General features: G+C 45.1%; 1 protein-coding gene across 1 annotated transcript in view; it reads right to left on the reverse strand.

The window, feature by feature from the left end:
* Positions 1-17,537, reverse strand: part of LOC124038296 (A disintegrin and metalloproteinase with thrombospondin motifs 20) — a 153,705-nt gene that overhangs the window by 112,450 nt on the left and 23,718 nt on the right. The gene's annotated exons all lie outside the window — the stretch shown is intronic.

A 17,537-nucleotide genomic window follows, 5' to 3' on the forward strand; every position in this document is an offset into this window, starting at 1 on the left:
TTCAAATTCGACTTCTACAAACACAGAAAACCCCACTATTTCTACTGCTGTCTCTGGATTCAACAGGGGCCCTCCACACGAGAGCATGAAGTTAAATCACTTCACTTAAACCACAGCCCGTATATCACAGCAAATGAAAGGGCCACTAAGGGAGGATAAGTTGAACAGAACAGTACAGCTGAAATGCAACAGATACTAGATTCAGACGTTGAGACTGTTATATACAGGCCAAAGGAGAAAGACCTTAAAAAAGCAGCCATAGACCTGGAAAGCAGCCATATTCTCTGGCTAAATGTAGTCCATTGGCATCACTTCCAACCCTTTCCTCTGTTAGGTGGACCTCAGATGAACTGCACGTGTAGCACAGCAGAGCTCAGTCAGTGTGAGATTCCTTTACCATGATGACAGAGAAGGTAAAGAGAGGGAGAGAATAAGAGGAAAATAGAAAATAACCCTTAGAACAACCTAGAGAGAGAGAGAGAGAGAGAGTCAGAGAGAGACACAAATAGAGAGAGAGAGAGAGACACAAAGAGAGAGAGAGACAAAGAGAGAGAGACAGAGAGACAAAGAGAGAGAGACAGAGAGAGACAAAGAGACAAAGAGAGAGAGAGACACAAAGAGAGAGAGAGAGAGAGAGAGAGAGAGAGAGAGAGAGAGAGAGAGAGAGAGAGAGAGAGAGAGAGAGAGAGAGAGAGAGAAAGAGAGAGAGAGACAAAGAGAGCGAGAGAGATATATAGACACAGAGAGAAAGAGACAAAGAGAGTGAGAGAGAGAGACACAAAGAGAAAGAGAGAGAGACAAAGAGAGAGAGAGAGAGAGAGACAGATATAGACACAAAGAGAGAGAGAGAGAGACAAAGAGAGTGAGAGAGAGACAGAGAGAGAGAGAGAGAGAGAGAGAGAGAGAGAGAGAGAGAGAGAGAGAGAGAGAGAGAGAGAGAGAGAGAGAGAGAGAGAGAGAGAGAGAGAGACAAAGAGAGAGAGACAAAGAGAGAGAGAGTGAGAGACACAAAGAGAGAGAGAAACACAAAGAGGGAGAGAGAGAGAGAGAGACACACAAAGAGAGAGAGAGAGACACACAAAGAGAGAGAGAGAGAGACACACAAAGAGAGAGAGACACACAAAGAGAAAGAGAGAGAGAGAGAGAGAGAGAGACACACACACAAAGAGAGAGAGACATGAAGAGAGAGAGAGAGAGAGAGAGTGAGAGAGAGAGACAGAGAGAGCGAGAGAGAGAAAGAGAGAGAGAGAGACAAAGAGAGCGAGCGAGAGAGAGAGAGAGAGCGAGACAAAGAGAGAGAGAGAGAGAGACACAACGAGAGAGAGAGACACAAAGAGAAAGAGAGAGAGAGAGAGAGAGAGAGAGAGAGAGAGAGAGAGAGAGAGAGAGAGAGAGAGAGAGAGAGAGAGAGAGAGAGAGAGAGAGAGAGAGAGAGAGAGAGAGAGAGAGAGAGAGAAAGAGAGAGAAAGGGAGGAGGAGAGAGTAAGAGAGAGAAAGGATAAGAAGGATATAGGAAAGCACCCTGAGGCCAATCTGTGGAGGTAAAGGAAGGGAGAGAGCTTAATTATGCATATCTATTTTGTCTGAGAACAGGGCAGTGTCCTGGGATACTTTGCTGTTGAGGCATAACAGCACCAGGGAAGAGAAGCTAGGGCCAGGGTTGTGGGACTGTGGGGGGCTTCACTTTCCGCTCAGGCAAGCTCCCGGCTGCCCACAAGAGGCTACATTGTTTGGGAGATAGAGTGCAGCAGTAGAGTACAGCTGCAGAGGGTCGTACACACCCCCAACCCAACCCAACCCTTCCCCACTTCTGAAATAACGGACCATCTCAGTCAAAGACAACGTGTTACTACGGAAGGGAATATTGGTATCACATTAACAAAAAGCATTTTTGCAGAGAGAGTAAAGAGAGCATGCATGACATGGCTGCAATGTTTTGGTCCAAGATCAACAACGTATCTGGATGGATTAAGTTTGGCCAGGGATATGTTCAGTACCAGACAAATTTGGACACACATACTCATTCCAGGGTTTTTCTTCATTTGTACTAATTTCTACATTTTTAGAATAATAGTGAAGGCATAAAAGCTATGAAATAACACGTATGGAGTCATGTAGTAACCAAAAAAAGTGTTAAACGAATCAAAATATATTTTATTTTTGAGATTCTTCAAAGTAGCCATCCTTTGCCTTGATGACAGCTTTGCACACTCTTGGCATTCTCTCAACCAGCTTCGCGAGGTAGTCACCTGGAATGCATTTCAATTAACAGGTGTGCCTTGTTTGTGGAATTTCTTTCCTTCTAATTGTATTTGAGCCAATCACTGCCCTGTGTAGGGCGCCGTCTTTCGGATGGGATGTTAAACGGGTGTTTTGACTCTCTGTGGTCACTAAAGATCCCATGGCATTTATCGTAAGAGTAGGGGTGTTAACCCCGGTGTCCTGGCTAAATTCCCAAGCTGTCCCTCACACCATCACAGTCACCTAATCATCCCCAGCTTACAATTGGCTCATTCATCCCCCTCCTCTCCCCTGTAACTATTCCCCAGGTCATTGCTGTAAATGAGAATGTGTTCTCAGTCAGGTTACCTGGTCAAATAACGGTCAAATAAAATAAAAATACATCAAATCAGTTGTGTTGTGACAAAGTATACAGAAGATTGCCCTATTTGATAAAAGACCAAGTCCAAATTGTCTCAAGAACAGATCAAAAAAGCAAAGAGAAATGACAGTCCATCAATACTTGAAGTCATGAAGGTCAGTCAATGCAGAAAATTTCCAAAACTTTGAAAGTTTCTTCAAGTGCAGTCGCAAAAACCATCAAGCGCTATGATGAAACTGGCCCAGAGTTACCTCTGCTGCAGAGGATAAGTTGATTAGAGTTAACTGCACCTCAGATTGCAGCCAAAATCAATGCTTCACAGAGTGTCACACCCTGACCTTAGAGAGTTGTTGTATGTCTCTATTTGGTTAGGTCAGGGTGTGATGTGAGGTGGGCATTCTATTTTTTATTTTTTCAGCTCTCTATCGTTGTGTCTGATTGGGAATCATACTTAGGTAGCCCCCCCCCCTTTCAGTGTTGGTAGTTAACTTTGTTTGTGGCACTTAGCCCTGTAAGCATCACGGTTGTTTCATTCGTTTGTTGTTTTGTTGGTGACATTTTATAATAAAAGAAAATCTGCGCTCACCATGCTGCACTTTGGTCCACATCTTTTGACGGCCGTGACAGAACTACCCACCACCAAAGGACCAAGCAGCGTGGTAAAGAGGACTCCTGAACATGGGAGGAGATCCTGGACTGAAAGGGACCCTGGACGCAGGCCAGGGAGTATCGCCATCCGAGGGAGGAGATGGAGGCAAGTCAGCGAAGCAGGCACGAGAGGCAGCTCCCCAAAGAATTTGTGAAGGGAGGCACACGGGGAGATTGGTGCAGTCAGAGTTTAGACCTGAGCCAACTCCCCATGCTTACCGCGGGGAGCATGTGACTGGTCAGGCACCGTGTTATGGGGTGATGTGCACGGTGTCTTGAGTGAGCATTCACAGGCCGGTGTACTCTGTACCAGTGTCCCGCATTTGCCGGGTGGAAGTGGTCATCCAGCCAGAACGGGTTGTGCCAGCTCTGTGCTCGAGACCGCCAGTGTGCCTACACGGCCCAGTGTATCCGATGCCCGCCCCACGCACCAGGCCTCCTGTGTGTCTCGCCAGCCCGGTGAGTCCTTTGCCTGCTTCAAGGACCAGGCTTCCTGTGTGTCTCCCCAGTCTGGTGAGTCCTGTGCCTGCTGCACGAATGAGGCCTCCAGTGATGATCCATGGCAAGAAGCCTCCAGTGATGATCCATGGCAAGAAGCCTCCAGTGATGATCCATGGCATGACGCCTCCAGTGAGGAGTCATGGCAAGAAGCCTCCAACGACGGCCTCCAGTCCGGAGCCTCCAGCGACGGTCTCCAGTCCTGAGCCTCCAGCGACGGTCTCCAGTCCTGAGCCTCCAGCGACGGCTTCCAGTCCGGAGCCTCCAGTGACGGCCTCCAGTCCGGGGCCCGCAACGAGGGTGCCCAGTCCGGGGGCCGCAGCGACGGTGTGCAGTCCGGGGCCCGCAACAAGGGTGCCCAGTTCGGGGCCCACAACGAGGGTCCCCAGTCCGGGGCGCGGCGAGGTTCCCCACACCAAAGGCCAGGGTGTGATGTGGGGTGTGCATTCTATTTTTGGTTTTCTAGGTTTCTTTATTTCTATGTTTCGGCCGAGTATGGTTTTCAATCAGGGACAGCTTTCTATCGTTGTCTCTGATTGGGAATCATACTTAGGTAGCCCCTTTTCCCTCCTTTCAGTGTTGGTAGTTAACTTTTTTTTGTGGCACTTAGCCCTGTAAGCTTCACGGTTGTTTCTTTCGTTTGTTGTTTTGTTGGCGACATTTTAAAATAAAATCAAATGTACGCTCACCACGCTGCACTTTGGTCTACGACACCCGTGACTCAGAGTTCAAGTAACAGACACATCTCAACATCAACTGTTCTGAGGAGACTGCGTGAATCAGGCCTTCCTGGTCAAATTGCTGCAAAGAAACCACTACTAAAGGACACCAATAATAAGAAGAGACTTGCTTAGGCCGAGAAACACGAGCAATGGACATTAGACTGGTGGAAATCTGTTCTTTGGTCTGATGAGTCCAAATTTGAGATTTTTGGTTCCAACAGCTGTGTCTTTGTAAATTCAAGGCACTCTTAACCAGCATGGCCACCACAGCATTCTGCAGCGATACGCAATCCCATTTGGTTTTCACTTAGTGGGACTATCATTTGTTATTCAACAGGACATTGACCCAACACACCTCCAGGATGTGTAAGGGCTATTTGACTAAGAAGGAGAGTGATGGGGTGCTGCATCAGATGACCTGGCCTCCGCAATCACCAGACCTCAACCCAATTGAGATGGTTTGCGATGAGTTGGACCGCAGAGTGAAGGAAAAGCAGCCAACAAGTGCTCAGCAAATGTGGGAACTCCTTCAAGACGGTTGGAAAATAATTCCTCATGAAGCTGGTAGAGAGAATTGTGCCAAGAGTGTGCAAATCTGTCATCAAGGCAAAGGGGTGGCTACATTGAAGAATCCATGTGTTATTTCATAGTTTTGATGTCTTCCCTATTATTTTTAAAAGTACTAATAAAGAAAAACCCTTGAATGAGTAGGTGTGTCCAAACTTTTGACTGGTACTGTATGTTGAAAAGTACACCACGCATCAGGTTTTCCGCATTTGAGCTGATTTATAACCACATGTGCTGAGATGTTTGACTCGGAATGAGGACTTGCAATTTTTCTGCTGCCTCACAGCTGAGGTAAGACCAATCTCTATGGCCAGACAAACCATCCAATCAGAAAGAAAGAGGAAGACTAGAAGACTGTGATCCAAGCAGCTGCCGGAATGAGCATTTAACTGGTTATATTCATTCTTTATCATGTTGTTGTCCTGCACTGAGATCAGTACTGAGACTGCATCAAAATACAATACTATATCGTAATGTGTCTGCCAGGCATCCATGGCAATAGACAATATACAGCCCAACACACTTGATTTCCTACCAGTTGCCTTTTACTTCAGTATCCAGATGAGGAAGTTACTACATATACTATACACTGTTTAACTCTGGTTAGTGCTGAGCGATTAGTGCCTTTTGAGGTTGGTCGGGTTTTGGTTCGATGGACAATAATAACGGCTTTCAATTTTGGTTATTTTTCACATTAAATGCACTATGTGGTTTTAATGCTGTAACAACACGTATAAAACAATTAATCAAAGTCCCATGATGGCAGTGACTGCCCATTACTGCCTATCACTTATTAACCATCAATTATTCACATTACTTTACCTTAATAAAATATTCAGTTGTAGTTTTATTTATTTATTTATTATTGAATTCCAAGTCATCATCTCATCTCTATAGAGCTGCTGCCTGCTGTCTGACAAAATCACTAGATTGTAGTTCTTCAAAGTAAATAAGGCATACTTTTATGACTGCTGAGTACCAACTATCGATCACTTAGATCATGTATTTTCAGGTAGAGATACCCTGCGAAGCAACTACTCTCTATCCCTCTCGGTCGCACGTCCTTCTGTGTCTTCATCCCCCAGACCGTACCAGTAGGCGCATAATATATTGTGGTCATTGTAGTTAATTACCACGTTTTCTGCAATAAACTAGGTAGAATATTGGCCTGTTGGAAACTGTAACCTCCCATTGCACAGTTCGGGCTTGATTTGATATATCTCTAGAGAAACTGTGCATTGAGCTCACAGAGAAAACGAACGGCACTCAAATAACTGAACCAACGTTGGTCAGTTAGTTGTTTAAAAAATGAAAATTAACCAACGTTTTGGTTAATCACTCAGAACTACCTCTGGGTAACCCTGTCATAGTGAGGGTCACCTTGTGGTCTGAGCACCCACCAGCTACTCTATCAAACCACCAAGACAGAAAGAGACTGTAAGGACGATAGAGAGGGTTTAAGAGAGGGAGCGAAAAAGAAAAGGAAAACTCCAAGATCATTTGAGCGATGCCCCTGGCGCGGTGGGCCCACGAGATGGAGCGTGACACCCTGGCACAACGGCACACAGCTCCTGCCGCCGCGATGCCCTACCCCGTGCCAGCGGCAGGCGCCTGTGTCAGCGCCAAGCCCATCAGCCGGTGCCCACTGCCCATCCACACAGCAGCTGAGGCCGCTGAGCCGTGGCGAAGGCCTCTTTTTCCAGGAACTAGAGCGAAAGAGAGCTCCAGAACGCCACCAGACAGATTTCTCACTGCGGAGCAAACAATCCCGCATTGTGGAGAAGGAGAAAGGGTGGACTAGACCTTTTGATGTTTCTATGTAGTGTGAAGTGAGAAGTGAATAGGGTGGAAGTGGAATACAGTAAGTTGAGGAGCAAGAGGAGGAAATATGGCCAACGTAATAATAGCCTTTAAATCACATTAGATTAGCTATACAAAACCTTTCCGAATTCGCCTTACAGTCAAATCCCCTCTCTCACTGGCCGGTGAACTGCTACTTACACTGTGAGAAGAATAGTTTGGGCTGGCCCTGGCCCGATTCACTCAGAGGACTGAAAGTATTCTTTGACAAAACCCAAAATAGGGGAATTTATCTCTCAATTAAAACACTATAAAACATGTAGAGATATTCATCAAACATTTATGAAAAACCTCTGCCAGATGTTTATAAAACATAATTAAACATCCATAAATCCCCTGTTCCAGATAACTACAGCAGTAACTCATACTAGCAATGCAGCCCAACACATAATGACATTGCAGTCCAGCCCTACACTCTTAGAAGTAATGGGGCCTGGAAGAACCTTTCAGAGTTCTGAAAACTGCCCTCTGAAAACTGTTTTCGAGGAACCCCTGTGTAAAGGTTCAAACCAGAACCTTTTGTGACGGGAGGGGTTAAATATTTTACCCTTTTAATAACAGAAAAATTGGAGGCGTTGCCTATTTGAGGTGTTGCTTTCAGATAGTTATTTTTGGCCACCCGTTTGAGTAAATGTCATTTGTGTTCATATTGTTACGTTTGTACACTGCAAACTTCAATTTCCCTTGAATATTTATGCAAATTACATAGTCTAATATAATTTTATATAGTCTAATATAATTGCTGATTACTTAAAGTAATAAAGTGGTAACTACTCCAACTCATATGGAACTCATATACCTCTGTAAGCCCCAATGAAGCTACAAAATTGTCAGTGTTCAACCTTAACATGTGATGACAATACAACAGAACATATGGACAGCAACGACATTTACTCTAACGGGTGGCCCAAAAAAATCTGTTTGAACGCCACAACCCTACTAAGCTACGCCTCCGGTCCAGGGTTCTTCCAGGAACCCTTTGCTACATTGAAACATCAAAGGATCCTCCAAGAACCCCCCAACTAAACAAAGGTGGAATTATAAAACATTGACCAGCAATGGTTCCTTGAGGATCTCCAGGGGTTCCTTGAGGATCTCCAGGTATCCTCGAGTCACCACTAATTCTAAGAGTGTATAATGGCACATATTTCTGCAACGCGTGTCATCAATAAAATACAGTGTTTTTGTTGGCACTTATGTACTCATACATGTAACTGAGGAATCAAAAGCATTTTCTGGTACAATGCCTGCCTTTACAGAGCAGGAAACGGTAGGGATTTCTAATCCCAATAACGTTTTACGACGTAATAATAAATAACTCAAGTTATTTATGTATTCTTTGATTAAGATGTATATTACCCACTCACACAAGCACAATCGCACAATAGCCCCCCAAAAGGTACCCATATCAATTATTTTGGTTTACGATCCTTTTAGAGACATTAAATCAATAGTACATCACTTCAACACTTGATACCAGATTGTTGTCCCTTTTTTTCTTTTTCTTTTTTTACAAGATAGATGTATCTTTCAAGCATGAGGTCAACAAAACATGACATGACGTTCTCCTCCACTTCAGCTGGATTAAGGTCAATTTATATCTATTCTACGACCTCTTTTCACTCTTGTTCAGAAGTGTCAATGCCAAAAGGACAACAATAGGAAACACTGATTTCATTGTTCAGCTAATTAAAATTATTCTACAATAACCCACTGGGAGAGAAAGAGCTCTATCACTTGGGTGCCAATTATGGTGACAGTGTAGCATAGTGTATCTGTAGCATACCTTACACCAAGCATAGGTCATGCCTGGGCCAATCAGGGGTCAGGTCGATTAATGGACAGTACATCATCCTGTAGATCCCCACAGACCTACAATTAAGAGCAATTACTGTGGCTGCTGGCTAGACCGAGAAAGGAGGGCACTAATTGTTGCTGAAGAACGAAAGCTTTTAAACCTGGCTGCATGACCCTTGACCAGCAGAAAGAAAGATAGCAGGTTTCACACACACACTGTCTGCCCACAGTGGTGTCAGTGTTACTCTCCAGATCCATGGTAGAAGCCATAGGGTGGCCAGGGGGTTAAGGGTTAGAGTTTAGGTACCAGATGGCCAAGGGGTTAAGGGTTAGAGTTTAGGTACCAGACTTTCTCAACAGGGAATCCCATTCCTCTGCTCTGGAGTTCAACAACAATGACGCAACAGCTAGGAGCCATCTCTACCTCACACGATAAGAACAGTGAAAGCTGCCAGACATTCCTTGCTTCTCTCATGTTGAGACAGCGTAGAGATGATGGTCGGTTAATGGTCGGTTAATTTCTGTTAGCTCTGTTCTCTGGGGAGAGTGTACAGTAAAGATGAGAGGGGTTGCAGAAAACCACACTCGTAAAACCACGGCACTGAATCAATTACCCCAAAGCATCTGGCATCTACTTTCCCATCAGCTTCTAATGAGGACATGAGCGCTCTTTAGATGATGGGAAGTAGATATTCCCCGTGATGTGTCTGAACCCCTTTTAAAATGAGACGACAGCAGCAACATCTTGGATTCCCCTCTCCATCCATATTCCATTGGTCTCAATTCCCCAAGATCAAGTAACCTCCATAGACGTTCCAGACATAACAGTAACATTTCAACCACTTGTTTTGGTGCCTTTAGGAATTCTAGATGGACAGAGGAGCTGACCTACACCCGTCCTCCCATTAGGGTCCGTTGTGTCTCAGCCTGTCCAGGGCCACGTTGTGGGGACCGTGTCCCTCACCTGTTAACACCTCTCCCCTCTGACAACTGCCACTATAGTAACACTATAATAGAAAACTGCAGGTCTGATGGATCCCCGTCCCATCCGTCTGTTCAGACAGAATCCCAAAGGCAGAGTACCTCGGCAGAAAATAGCTGTTAGAATTTGAACACCAGATTGAGCAATGAGGGCTCTATTATTGCTCAAGTGCAGAACTGGTGTCCAGTGATGTTTGTTGATACTAACTATAACATACTGGTTCACAATTACCATTGGCTAGGTCGGAGAAACATCACAGCACTTCATAACTCAATCGATAATAGACAGAGGCATGATGTTCACCAAATGTATCATCATGTTCAATATTTTTCTGCCCCAGCTAGTACACAGTCTACCTTCTCCTGTGTAGATGTACAGTTGGAGTTGAGGATGAAAACTCTGATGTGGATTGAGGGGCTACTACAGATAGAGACACAGGTGTAGAGGGGAGGAGGAAGGCAGAGAGGGCCCGAGAAACGTCCGGGGCCGGTGCCAGGGTTTAGAGCGAGACCGGCACATACAGTGCAGACTAGGCTGGGCACACAGATGAATAGAGAAACTTGCTCCTCTCCTCTCCTCTCCTCTCCTCTCCTCTCCTCTCCTCTCCTCTCCTCTCCTCTCCTCTCCTCTCCTCCCTCTCCCTCTCCACTCCACTCCTCTCCTCTCTTCTCCTCTCCTCTCCACTCCACTCCTCTCCTCTCTTCTCCTCTCCTCTCCACTCCACTCCTCTCTTCTCCACTCCACTCCACTCCTCTCCTCTCCTCGCCCAGTGATTCCAACCCTTCAGTGGGTAGTCTCATCCACAGCCACATTGACAGACAACACGCACTGAGTGAAACAGATGAGCCCAGCAGAGTTCAAACACACAGTCTGTCAAACACTTACTTACACACACACACACACAGTCCGTGCGTACACTTACTTACACACACACACACAGTCTGTGCGTACACTTACTTACATACACACATAGTCTGGGCGTACACTTACTTACACACAGTCTGTGTGTACACTTACTTACACACACACACAGTCTGTGCGTACATGTACTTACACACACACACAGTCTGTGCGTACACTTACTTACATACACGCACACTTCGCCACGCGCACACACACGAACAAAGCAAACATTTGTACACACTCAGTCATTGAACAAAGCACTGCCAGATACTCATTTCAGGATGAGCAACAATAGCGGCTCCATGGTGGGGGGCTGGAGGGAGGCTCAGAGTGGCAGGGCCTAAGCCAGGGATCCCCAATTATATTCAGCCGGGAATTACATTGAGCAGTGGGATGGTTTATGCTTGAGTGGATGGTCAGGAGTGCGGAACATAGTTACAAATTGACTGCAAGAATCCCAAATGTATATAGTATTTAACAAAAACAGAATAATTTCAAACCTTGATAACATGGGATACAATTACGTGCCTCTCTATTTATGCAGGGGACATGGGAACAGATTTCCTAAATGAAAATAACTTTCCGCTCATTTCCTGTTATTTTACAGACTTTAATGCCCAACAACAACAACAACAAACAATTGGCAACTTTGGGGGCCAAATAAAATTTGGCCTCATGGGCCGTCTATTGGGAAGTCCTATGGAGCCAGATGACATCCAAAAGCCCCAACACCTATCCGAGCCAGACCCTAAAGGTGAAAGAGGTTGTCTGACCGATAACCATCCATCCATCACAGCATTCCTACCTCTGCTGACCTCATTCCAAACACGCCATGAGAGACAAAAACAGCTTCAACTGAGAGCGTAAACAGATGAAATGGAGGGCCGAAAACCTCTCGGGAAGAACCCAATGTCTAATCCCCTCCAATGAGCGACTCCAAACAAAGGGTGACACAAGCGCGAGGTCACACACAACACACAACAAGTGCTTCCATTTGCATACACGAAAGCGCTAAAGAACAGCGAGCGATTCAAGTCGGCTAGTTCAACAACCGGACGTACGGGGCAGAGCACGAGGGAGCAGGCCCACAGCCAACCAACTCTGTACACTCCAACAGAAACTACTTCTCTACAATCACACTAATTGTCCCATTCACAGCAACCCAGTCCTAGTACCAGGGACGAGTCAGGCCGGCAGTAAGGTAAGTACATGAGAGAGAAACACACAACTACAACCTCTAATTACCTGTGAAGCTCTCGTAGATGTCAGCGCTGCAGAGACTGTCCGCCCCTATCCTGGGCCATCCCCCCCATCTTTCTTATTATCTCCGTCTCAAGACGATCGACATAGAGGTTCACATGACATGCAAGCCTTAGCCCACAGACAGATAACCCCCCAGAATGTTGCATTAAGGGACCGACACGGTCACAGGATTGGGATTTCCGTCTGACAAGCACCTTTGGAGAAGCTTTTAAAACCATCCGGGCACAAACTAGGAACGTTCGCCTCTTAAAACTGAATCACCCACTGAACAGCTCCCAGCTTCACAGTTATCAAAAACAGTGGTAAAAGCAGCCAGGATGGCTTAGTGTACATAAAGAGCTGTAGGAAGGTCATGTTAGTGTCAAGGAAGTTACTGTATCTGAACATGAATTTCGTAACATAGTATGCCTAAATTATATATTGAGTTTGACAAACATTTTACTGTGAATCATGGAGTCATGGAAGGATGCTGTAATGCTCTAACAACAATGGATAAACACACAGCCAATGACAGCTTTATTACTGTGTAATGACTCATGATGAAATATCAGAAACTCTATCTTACCTAAGAGGTTACACTTTAAAAGCCCTTATTATCACAGTTGAATTATCAACACTCCCCTGTTGGTGACGACATATGAGAGGAAAAAATAGATTTCTGTTGAAAGACCAAAGATGACTGACTGCACAAGTGGACACAAGGATCTCTTCAACTTGATCTTTGTTCACTTTATCTCAGTGGAAACATACTGTTCTGCTTCGATCAACACATTTTACCAAGGAGTGCAGAGATAGGGCTACACCGACTATAGAAACCAACAGGACTTCACCAACTATAGAAACCAACAGGACTACACCGACTATGTAAACCAATAGGACAACACCAACTATGGAAACCAACAGGACTACACCGACTATGGAAACCAACAGGACTTCACCAACTATGTAAACCAACAGGACTATGTAAACCAACAGGACTACACCAACTATGGAAACCAACAGGACTACACCAACTATGGAAACCAACAGGACTACACCGACTATGGAAACCAACAGGACTACACCGACTATGGAAACCAACAAGACTACACCGACTATGGAAACCAACAGGACTACACCGAATATGGAAACCAACAGGACTATGGAAACCAACAGGACCTCACCGACTATAGAAACCAACAGGACTACACGACTATGTAAACCAATAGGACAACACCAACTATGGAAACCAACAGGACTACACCGACTATGGAAACCAACAGGACTTCACCAACTATGTAAACCAACAGGACTATGGAAACCAACAGGACTATGGAAACCAACAGGACTACACCGACTAGGGAAACCAACAGGACTACACCGACTATGGAAACCAACAGGACTTCACCAACTATGGAAACCAACAAGACCTCACCAACTATGGAAACCAACAGGACTACACCAACTATGGAAACCAACAGGACTATGGAAACCAACAGGACTACACCAACTATGGAAACCAACAGGACTATGTAAACCAACAGAACTACACCAACTATGGAAACCAACAGGACAACACCAACTCTGTAAACCAACAGGACTATGGAAACCAACAGGACTACACCGACTATGGAAACCAACAGGACTACACCAACTATGGAAACCAACAGGACCTCACCAACTATGGAAACCAACAGGACTACAACAACTATGTAAACCAACAGGACTACACCAACTATGTAAACCAACAAGACTATGGAAACCAACAGGACCTCACCAACTATGGAAACCAACAGGACTACGCCAACTATGGAAACCAACAGGACTACACCAACAATGGAAACCAACAGGACTATGGAAACCAACAGGACTACAGCGACTATGGAAACCAACAGGACTACACCAACTATGGAAACCAACAAGACTATGGAAACCAACAGGACGTCACCAACTATGGAAACCAACAGGACTACGCCAACTATGGAAACCAACAGGACTACACCAACTATGGAAACCAACAGGACTACACCGACTATGGAAACGAACAGGACTTCACCAACTATGTAAACCAACAGGACTACACCGACTATGGAAACCAACAGGACTACACCGACTATGGAAACCAACAGCACTACACCAACTATGGAAACCAACAGGACAACACCAACTATGGAAACCAACAGGACTACACCAACTATGGAAACCAACAAGACCTCACCAACTATGGAAACCAACAGGACTACACCAACTATGGAAACCAACAGGACTATGGAAACCAACAGGACTACACCAACTATGGAAACCAACAGGACTATGTAAACCAACAGAACTACACCAAATATGGAAACCAACAGGACTACACCAACTATGGAAACCAACATAACTATGGAAACCAACAGGACTACACCAACTATGGAAACCAACAGGACCTCACCAACTATGTAAACCAACAGGACTACACCAACTATGTAAACCAACAGGACTACACCAACTATGGAAACCAACAGGACTACACCGACTATGGAAACCAACAGGACTACACCGACTATGGAAACCAACAGGACTACACCGACTATGGAAACTAACAGGACCTCACCAACTATGGAAACCAACAGGACTACACCAACTATGGAAACCAACAAGACTATGGACACCAACAGGACCTCACCAACTATGGAAACCAACAGGACAACACCAACTCTGGAAACCAACAGGACCTCACCAACAATGGAAACCAACAGGACCTCACCAACTATGGAAACCAACAGGACCTCACCAACTATGGAAACCAACAGGACCTCACCAACTATGGAAACCAACAGGACTACACCAACTATGGAAACCAACAGGACTACACCGACTATGGAAACCAACAGGACTACACCGACTATGGAAACCAACAGGACTACACCGACTATGGAAACCAACAGGACTTCACCAACTATGGAAACCAACAAGACCTCACCAACTATGGAAACCAACAGGACTACACCAACTATGTAAACCAACAGGACTACACCAACTATGGAAACCAACAAGACTATGGAAACCAACAGGACCTCACCAACTATGGAAACCAACAGGACTACGCCAACTATGGAAAACAACAGGACTACACCAACTATGGAAACCAACAGGACTACACCGACTATGAAAACCAACAGGACTACACTGACTATGGAAACCAACAGGACTACACCGACTATGGAAACCAACAGGACTTCACCAACTATGGAAACCAACAAGACCTCACCCACTATGGAAACCAACAGGACTACACCAACTATGTAAACCAACAGGACTATGGAAACCAACAGGACTACACCAACTATGGAAACCAACAGGACTACACCAACTATGGAAACCAACAGGACTAAAGCCAACTATGGAAACCAACAAGACTATGGAAACCAACAGGACTACACCAACTATGTAAACCAACAGAACTACACCAACTATGGAAACCAACAGGACCTTACCAACTATGTAAACCAAAGGACTACACCAACTATGGAAACCAACAGGACCTCACCAACTATGGAAACCAACAGGACTATACCAACTATGGAAACCAACAGGACCTCACCAACTATGGAAACCAACAGGACTACACCAACTATGGAAACCAACAAGACTATGGAAACCAACAGGACCTCACCAACTATGGAAACCAATAGGACTACACCAACTATGGAAACCAACAAGACCTCACCAACTATGGAAACCAACAGGACCTCACCAACTATGGAAACCAACAGGACTACGCCAACTATGGAAACCAACAGGACTACACCAACTATGGAAACCAACAGGACTACACTGACTATGTAAACCAACAGGATGATGGAAACCAACAGGACAACACCAACTATGTAAACCAACAGGACTACACCAACTATGGAAACCAACAGGACTACACCGACTATGGAAACCAACAGGACTTCACCAACTATGGAAACCAACAAGACCTCACGAACTATGGAAACCAACAGGACTACACCAACTATGGAAACCAACAGGACTATGGAAACCAACAGGACTACACCAACTATGGAAACCAACAGGACTACACCAACTATGGAAACCAACAGGACTACGCCAACTATGGAAACCAACAAGACTATGGAAACCAACAGGACCTCACCAACTATGGAAACCAACAGGACTATACCAACTATGGAAACCAACAGGACCTCACCAACTATGGAAACCAACAGGACTACACCAACTATGGAAACCAACAAGACTATGGAAACCAACAGGACCTCACCAACTATGGAAACCAATAGGACTACACCAACTATGGAAACCAACAAGACCTCACCAACTATGGAAACCAACAGGACCTCACCAACTATGGAAACCAACAGGACTACGCCAACTATGGAAACCAACAGGACTACACCAACTATGGAAACCAACAGGACTACACTGACTATGTAAACCAAACAGGATGATGGAAACCAACAGGACAACACCAACTATGTAAACCAACAGGACTACACCAACTATGGAAACCAACAGGAATACACCGACTATGGAAACCAACAGGACTTCACCAACTATGGAAACCAACAAGACCTCACGAACTATGGAAAACAACAGGACTACACCAACTATGTAAACCAACAGGACTATGGAAACCAACAGGACTACACCAACTATGGAAACCAACAGGACTACACCAACTATGGAAACCAACAGGACTACGCCAACTATGGAAACCAACAAGACTATGGAAACCAACACGACTACACCAACTATGTAAACCAACAGAACTACACCAACTATGTAAACCAACAGGACTACACCAACTATGGAAACCAACAGGACCTCACCAACTATGGAAACCAACAGGACTATACCAACTGTGGAAACCAACAGGACCTCACCAACTATGGAAACCAACAGGACTATGGAAACCAACAGGACCTCACCAACTATGTAAACCAACAGGACTACACCAACTATGGAAACCAACAGGACCTCACCAACTATGGAAACCAACAGGACTATACCAACTATGGAAACCAACAGGACCTCACCAACTATGGAAACCAACAGGACTACACCAACTATGGAAACCAACAAGACTATGGAAACCAACAGGACCTCACCAACTATGGAAACCAACAAGACTATGGAAACCAACAGGACCTCACCAACTATGGAAACCAACAGGACCTCACCAACTATGTAAACCAACAGGACTACACCAACTATGGAAACCAACAGGACTACACCGACTATGGAAACCAACAGGACTACACCGACTATGGAAACCAACAGGACCTCACCAACTATGGAAACCAACAGGACCTCACCAACTATGTAAACCAACAGGACTACACCAACTATGGAAACCAACAGGACTACACCGACTATGGAAACCAACAGGACTACACCGACTATGGAAACCAACAGGACTATACCGACTATGGAAACCAACAGGACCTCACCAACTATGGAAACCAACAGGACTACACCAACTATGGAAACCAACAAGACTATGGAAACCAACAGGACCTCACCAACTATGGAAACCAACAGGACTACGCTAACTATGGAAAACAACAGGACTACACCAACTATGGAAACCAACAGGACTACACCGACTATGTAAACCAACAGGACTATGGAAACCAACAGGACAACACCAACTATGGAAACCAACAGGACTACACCGACTATGGAAACCAACAGGACTACACCGACT

The sequence above is a fragment of the Oncorhynchus gorbuscha genome, linkage group LG01, assembly GCF_021184085.1.
Source record: "Oncorhynchus gorbuscha isolate QuinsamMale2020 ecotype Even-year linkage group LG01, OgorEven_v1.0, whole genome shotgun sequence".
Lineage (NCBI taxonomy): Eukaryota > Metazoa > Chordata > Actinopteri > Salmoniformes > Salmonidae > Oncorhynchus > Oncorhynchus gorbuscha.